An 8,191-nucleotide genomic window follows, 5' to 3' on the forward strand; every position below is an offset into this window, starting at 1 on the left:
TTTTATATAAATTAACTTGAAAATACGAAAATACACGACCGGTAGCCACACGACCCTTTCGTCCTTACCCTTCTTTTTCTTTCCGTGGGGTGACGGCCTGTAGATTGGGAGGCATTAGTGCATAGGGTAGCAGGTATGTACAGTAGGCCAAACCGACGGATTTTCGTCCCAGCAGGCAGCTGGGCATCTTCGTCCAGTGGGCCTACTAGATTAGGTGTGCGTTCATATGTGCCGCTATGCTGCACGGAAGGAGCGCCTTGATGAACTTAGGGCTTCCAGGGTTGCCGGTTCTGAACGTTACTGTTTTAGTGTCTGATAAGTAATGCAACGGAAGCGCCATAAAGGTTAAATGAGATATCTAATAGTGGTAACCGATTTCAGCCCTCATAATTAAGAAGAAAACTTAATTCTATCCGAGAGGAAGAATAAGATCTGAATAAAAATTATGTCCAAAGAATAATCTATAATGAAATTCGGCATCTTTTTGAATCTATATTCTATTGTTTTAACATTTTCATTCCCAAACCTAATGCAAATTTTAGATTACAAACCTAATCGACTTAGAGCTTCTACATTTAAGCTAAGCTAAATTAATGATCTTTCAATTATAATGATTTCTTTACCCAATAAAGTCTGAATTAGAATTGAAATATGTTCAAACAACCCTAGTAAAAAATTGGAGCAAACTTCTTGATTTACTTCACCTAATTTACAAATTCCAATTCAAATCTCAATTATGATTCTTGCCTAAATTCACAGTGCTTAATCCGGGATCAGAATTTGTGACCAATTTTAATTCCTATTCTAATTCCAAATGATAATAATCATTCCAATTCCAAACCCAATCCATTCGATTTCTAGTTTCAACTCCAATTCTAATTCTAACTTCAACTAAAATTCCTATTCTTATTTCATTTACAATTCCTGTTTCAAACCTATTCCTAATTTCAATCCTAATTCCAATTTCAATTCCAATCCTTATCTCAATCTCAATTCCAAACTCATGTAAAATCCAAATCCTATTTTAATCCCAATTCCAATTCTAATCTCAATTGGGTTGTTTAGCTATATCAGTTTTTTGTATCATCTGAAAGAACTGCATTTTTCAAGCAAAACTTGATTTTCAAAAATTTTCAATCGTCGTCCTTCAATTTTAAAATCACGAAATAAAACTGCTCGAAATCTGTTCGAAATTGTTCGCCCATATACCAACTGTCATTGTAGCGATTTTTAATCTTCTTTTAAAAATCGAAGGACAATGATATGTGGTTTAAAAAAAACTTTTTGCTCAGAAAATGACACTCTTTCTAACTCTATTAGTTTAGCCGCTATTTCACTTTAAAAGCGATAAGCTGCCCCGTCATTCACTGTTGTAAGGATCACAATTGTCTGCTTCACTCTTTTACGTAGACAAGTCGTTGAATGAAAGCGCAGCTTATTGCTTTTAAAGTGAAATAGCAGCTAAACGAAAAGAGTAAGATGCCTGTGGTCAAAAAACAACTTGTAGAGTAGACTTCAAAGTTTAATTTAGTTAGCTACAAAGTTCATATTTATCGCACATTTCAGACAGAAAATTGCAGTTTAGTTCTCATAAAACATTTGATTTCACATTTTATCCTTTCTAAGTGCTGCCTAATTTCTCTAGTTGGACGTTTTCAAGACACTATATATTACGAAATTTTTCCTTCCAACGAAACTTTTCTTTCCAAGCTTTCCAACGAAACCAACAGAATTGAGCTAGCTATCATACTTCTTGTGCTATACTGCGTTAAAGGCAAACATAACCGAAAACTTAAAAAGTGAATAACTCAGCAGTAGTTGAATATTGACCATATGCGTACAAGGATTTTTTTTTTCATCTAATAGGGGTCTTCTATCACCCCTCTTTTTCGGCCTTTTCTGGCCTTTAGAAGGCGATTTTGGCCATTCTGAGCTAAATTTGGGATCGTTTTCTTTTTTTTGCCTTTTCTGGCATTTAGAAGGCGATTTCGGCCATACTGAGCTCAATTTGGGATCATTTTCTTTTTTGGCCTTTTCTGGCCATTAGAAGGCGATTTTGGCCATTCTGAGCTCAATTTGGGATCATGTTCTTATTCGGCCTTTTCTGGCCTTTAGAAGGCGATTTCGGCCATTCGGAGCTCAATTTGGGATCATTTTCTTTTTTGGCCTTTTCTGGCCTTTAGAAGGCGATTTTGGCCATTCTGAGCTCAATTTGGGATCATTTTCTTTTTTGGCCTTTTCTGGCCTTTAGAAGGCGATTTCGGTCATTCTGAGCTCAATTTGGGATCATGTTCTTTTTCGGCCTTTTCTGGCCTTTAGAAGGCGATTTTGGCTATTCTGAGCTAAATTTGGGATCATTTTCTTTTTTTGCCTTTTCTGGCCTTTAGAAGGCGATTCCGGCCATACTGAGCTCAATTTGGGATCATTTTCTTTTTTGGCCTTTTCTGGCCTTTAGAAGGCGATTTTGGCCATTCTGAGCTCAATTTGGGATCATTTTCTTTTTTGGCTTTTTTGGCCTTTAGAAGGCGAATTCGGTCATTCTGAGCTCAATTTGGGATCATTTTCGTTTTCGGCCTTTTCTGGCCTTTAGAAGGCGATTTTGGCCATTCTGAGCTCAATTTGGGATCATTTTCTTTTTCGGCCATTTCTGGCCTTTAGAAGGCGATTTCGGTCATTCTGAGCTCAATTTGGGATCATGTTCTTTTTCGGCCTTTTCTGGCCTTTAGAAGGCGATTTTGGCCATACTGAGCTCAATTTGGGATCATTTTCTTTTTTGGCCTTTTCTGGCCATTAGAAGGCGATTTTGGCCATTCTGAGCTCAATTTGGGATCATTTTCTTATTCGGCCTTTTCTGGCCTTTAGAAGGCGATTTCGGCCATTCGGAGCTCAATTTGGGATCATATTCTTTTTTGGCCATTTCTGGCCTTATAAGGCGATTTTGGCCATACTGAACTCAATTTGGGATCATTTTCTTTTCCGGCCATTTCTGGCCTTTAGAAGGCGATTTCGGCCATTCTGAGCTCAATTTGGGATCATTTTCTTTTTTGGCCTTTTCTGGCCTTTAGAAGGCGATTTCGGCCATTCGGAGCTCAATTTGGGATCATTTTCTTTTTCGGCCTTTTCTGGCCTTTAGAAGGCGATTTCGGCCATTCTGAGCTCAATTTGGGATCATTTTCTTTTTCGGCCTTTTCTGGCCTTTAAAAGGCGATTTCGGCCATTCTGAGTTCAATTTGGGATCATTTTCTTTTTTGGATTTTTCTGGCCTTTAGAAGGCGATTTTGGCCATTTTGAGCTTAATTTGGGATCATTTTCTTTTTTGGACTTTTCTGGCCTTTAGAAGGCGATTTTGGCCATTCTGAGCTCAATTTGGGATCGTTTTCTTTTTCGGCCATTTCTGGCCTTTAGAAGGCGATTTCGGTCATTCTGAGCTCAATTTGGGATCATTTTTTTTTGGCCTTTTTGGCCTTTAGAAGGCGATTTCGGCCATTCGGAGCTCAATTTGGGATCATATTCTTTTTTGGCCATTTCTGGCCTTTAGAAGGCGATTTTGGCCATTCTGAGCTCAATTTGGGATCATTTTCTTTTCCGGCCTTTTCTGGCCTTTTGAAGGCGATTTCGGCCATTCTGAGCTCAATTTGGGATCATTTTCTTTTTTGGATTTTTCTGGCCTTTAGAAGGCGATTTTGGCCATTCTGAGCTCAATTTGGGATCATTTTCTTTTTTGGACTTTTCTGGCCTTTAGAAGGCGATTTTGGCCATTCTGAGCTCAATTTGGGATCATTTTCTTTTTCGGCCATTTCTGGCCTTTAGAAGGCGATTTCGGTCATTCTGAGCTCAATTTGGGATCATTTTTTTTTTGGCCTTTAGAAGGCGATTTCGGTCATTCTGAGCTCAATTTGGGATCATTTACGTTTTCGGCCTTTTCTGGCCTTTAGAAGGCGATTTTGGCCATTCTGAGCTCAATTTGGGATCATTTTCTTTTTTTTTGCATGTTCTGGCCTTTAGAAGGCGATCTCGGTCATTCTGAGCTCAATTTGGGATCATTTTCTTTTCCGGCCTTTTCTGGCCTTTAGAAGGCGATTTCGGCCATTCTGAGCTCAATTTGGGATCATTTTCTTTTTTGGATTTTTCTGGCCTTTAGAAGGCGATTTTGGCCATTCTGTGCTCAATTTGGGATCATTTTCTTTTTTGGCCTTTTCTGGCCTTTAGAAGGCGATTTTGGCCATTCGAGCTCAATTTGGGATCATTTTCTTTTTTGGCCTTTTCTGGCCTTTAGAAGGCGATTTCGGTTATTTTGAGCTCAATTTGGGATCATTTTCGTTTTCGGCCTTTTCTGGCCTTTAGAAGGCGATTTTGGCCATTCTGAGCTCAATTTGGGATCATTTTCTTTTTTTTACATTTTCTGGCCTTTAGAAGGCGATTTCGGCCATACTGAGCTCAATTTGGGATCATTTTCTTTTTTGGCCTTTTCTGGCCATTAGAAGGCGATTTTGGCCATTCTGAGCTCAATTTGGGATCATGTCCTTTTTCGGCCTTTTCTGGCCTTTAGAAGGCGATTTTGGCCATTCTGAGCTCAATTTGGGATCATTTTCTTTTTTGGCCTTTTTGGCCTTTAGAAGGCGATTTTGGCCATTCTGAGCTCAATTTGGGATCATTTTCTTTTCCGGCCTTTTCTGGCCTTTTGAAGGCGATTTCGGCCATTCTGAGCTCAATTTGGGATCATTTTCTTTTTTGGATTTTTCTGGCCTTTAGAAGGCGATTTTGGCCATTCTGAGCTCAATTTGGGATCATTTTCTTTTTTGGACTTTTCTGGCCTTTAGAAGGCGATTTTGGCCATTCTGAGCTCAATTTGGGATCATTTTCTTTTTCGGCCATTTCTGGCCTTTAGAAGGCGATTTCGGTCATTCTGAGCTCAATTTGGGATCATTTTTTTTTTTGGCCTTTTCTGGCCATTAGAAGGCGATTTTGGCCATTCGGAGCTCAATTTGGGATCATTTTCTTTTTTGGCCTTTCCTGGCCTTTAGAAGGCAATTTCGGCCATTCGGAGCTCAATTTGGGATCATTTTCTTTTTCGGCCTTTTCTGGCCTTTAGAAGGCGATTTCGGCCATTCTGAGCTCAATTTGGGATCATGTTCTTTTTCGGCCTTTTCTGGCCTTTAGAAGGCGATTTCGGCCAAAGTGAGCTACGTAACACCCTGTATAAAAATCAGAAATCCGTGAATAGCTAAGCAACCCGATTCCATTCCAACTCCAATTCCAATCCAAATTTCAACTCACATTGAAATTCTTATTTAAATTTTAATTCCAGCTTCAATCCCATACCTAATTCCAATCACAACGCAATCCAAATTATTTGTTCAATTCTAATTCCAATCCCAATCCCAATTCCAATCCCTAAAGCAATCTAAATTCCGATCCCAATTTTAATCCCAACTCCAATTCCAGTCACAATTTCAACTTCAATGTAAATACCTATTCTAATTTCATCTCCAATTTCAGTTTCAATCCCAATTCCTATTCAAAATTTATGTATTTCGACAGGCAAAGGTAGACTACATATTACAATATTTCATTACAGTTGTTATCTATAATGTTTACAATGTTTTTCTTACGTGCTAAACATTATTTCTAGTGTATTTCAGACACTTTTTCATTAGTACTTTTTACATTGTTATGGCAATGGTTCTGCAATGAAGATTATACTGACGCGTTATGTGATTTATGGGACCATATTTTACATAATTTGTTCTACACTGTTTATATGAAAAAGTTTTCTTGTTCGTGGATGCCATGAGGATGTATAAAAGCTGAATTGTGATATGTAGTCATTTAGTAGAGTATAACTATACGATTTCGAGCGGGGACCTAGTGTGGCTGGTAACGTGTGCGCCAGCCACGCTCGACGCCTGGGTTTGAATCCCACCGCCGGCATAAGTGTCGATGGTTGTGAGGTGGCGTGATCCACTCACAACCAACCCAACTGGTCTAGATTCAATCCTAGCCGACACCGGGAGATTTTCTGAGGCGAAAAATCTCTGGGATCACGCCTTCCATCGCATGAGGAAGTAAAGCCGTTGGCGCCGGTCCGTTAATAAACGGGTCGTGAGTTAGGGTCCTGGGTGTGGAGTCGTCTCCCTGGGCGTCGGTGATTGGCCACAACAGTGGCGGAACTAGACCGACGGAAAATAAGCGAGAATAAAAAAAAAACTATACGATTTGAAATAATGCCATTGCCGATGAATATGATTGCAAATTCGCGGCGCTGTTTGAGTGTTTGCAGATTATTGAGCATGCAACGTGCTTCACACGATGGTAGAGGCAATGTAGCCCAATTCAAGTTGCGAAACGTGCATAAAAGGATTCTACGCGTGGCAGAATCAGGATATGAGGTTACAATATTCCACAATAGCTCTTTAAGTGTGAAAAAAATGTCATTTACATAAAAAACAAAGCCTCGGTGCTACATTCCGATTCGGAACTTGCCCTTCTGTTAATTTATACACAGACATCGCAGCCGACAGATTAGTGTACAGGACAACTGCGGGCCAACGCTACGATCCTATTGACACTAATAGTCTCTCCCGAGCTGAAACTCGCACCTACGATAACTGGCTTGTTAGTAAACCCAAAAGCGAACCTTGGGGCACTTCAGAGGTTACTGAAATGGGTTTTGAAAGTTTAGTTTGATAGCGTACTATTTGTTCGCGATCCTTATTCCAAACCCCTGAATTATAATTTCCAATCCCAATTCCAATTCTTGAGCCACATATTTATTCATTTATTTATTTATCATCAGACCGACATCGGTCTCCATGAATGCGGGGTGAGGAAAAGCTCACTTGAGGTGGTCGCAAGGACCTTCCTCAAATGTGCACAAAAACCTCACCATCTTTTAGTATACAACACATAATAATAACTAAAAAATAACAATACATCAGAATTATTAAAACAAATTACAGTCAAACCTGTTTTTGTGCGAGGGATAGGGACCGCACAAAAAGAATCGCATAAAAAAAATCATTTGAAACTTCACGTGCAGCTACGAAACAATATTTCCACAGCATTATGGAAAAAACTTTTTTTGTGCGAAGGATAGGGACCGCATAAAGAAAAATTTCAGTTAAAAATAACTCGAAAGTTGTTGATTCTGATTCAGAATACCTATGAGAACAATTTTAAAACAGCGGATTGATAAACGAAACTTTTTTAAACATGCTAATCCTTTCAACCGCTTTGCTTTGTAGTAGAGATGATCGGGTTTGAGAAATTTGTTACCCATACCCGACCCGTACCCGACTCATCGAGAATTTTCAAACCCGTACCCGACCCGAACCCGAAGTCTGGTTTGTTTAAAATACCCGTACCCGACCCGAACCCGAAAAATAGTTGTTCCAATTACCCGTACCCGACCCGTACCCGGAAGAAAAAAAAGCCGGAATTGCCGATACCCGACCCGTCCTGGATTTTTTATTTTGTTTAATTAAATTAAATGTTATTTTATTTTTATTGCATTTTCTTTTTCAATATATCCGAGTACTTCGTACATTTTATGCACTGATTGTCATAGGTGATTTATCGAGATGATGACCGGAGTTAGGTTAGAACCGAGTGTTCATGTGAACGAATATTATTGAGCCCCGAGTTCCAGGCGATATATTGGTTCTCCTAGAATCCAGTGTAGCACCTGTCCGCTCATCTGATCTGATGATGAAAAATTTGACCGTTTTTTTGCTCTGCAAAATACCTATCCATAACTGTGTACGGAGCATTTGGGATTCATTTCTAGTGAGTGTTACCTCATATTAAAATTGATCAGGGATTTCAATTATTTATTTTGAATGCATACGTATGTTTCATATAAATTGCTGAAAATTTTTATTTTGTTTACGAAAGAATAATAAAAATTCAATATATATTTTTTGAAAGATTTATTATAGCTTCATAATGAACCAAATCAAAACAACAAGAAGAATAGGGTAAATTAACTTTTAGTGGATCCCTTTATTTTATCAACCTTATGATGCAGACTGGCTGGACAAGATGTTTCCCGATGGAAGTTTTTTGAAAATCACTCGAGTTTTCACATAAAATGAATTAATCTAACGGGTGGGCCACTATAGGGAGGGGGTCCACTATATATATATATATATATATCCACTATACCCTAATAGAACAACACGGAGAATGGTGA

This window comes from Wyeomyia smithii, chromosome 2 (genome assembly GCF_029784165.1).
Source record: "Wyeomyia smithii strain HCP4-BCI-WySm-NY-G18 chromosome 2, ASM2978416v1, whole genome shotgun sequence".
NCBI lineage: Eukaryota > Metazoa > Arthropoda > Insecta > Diptera > Culicidae > Wyeomyia > Wyeomyia smithii.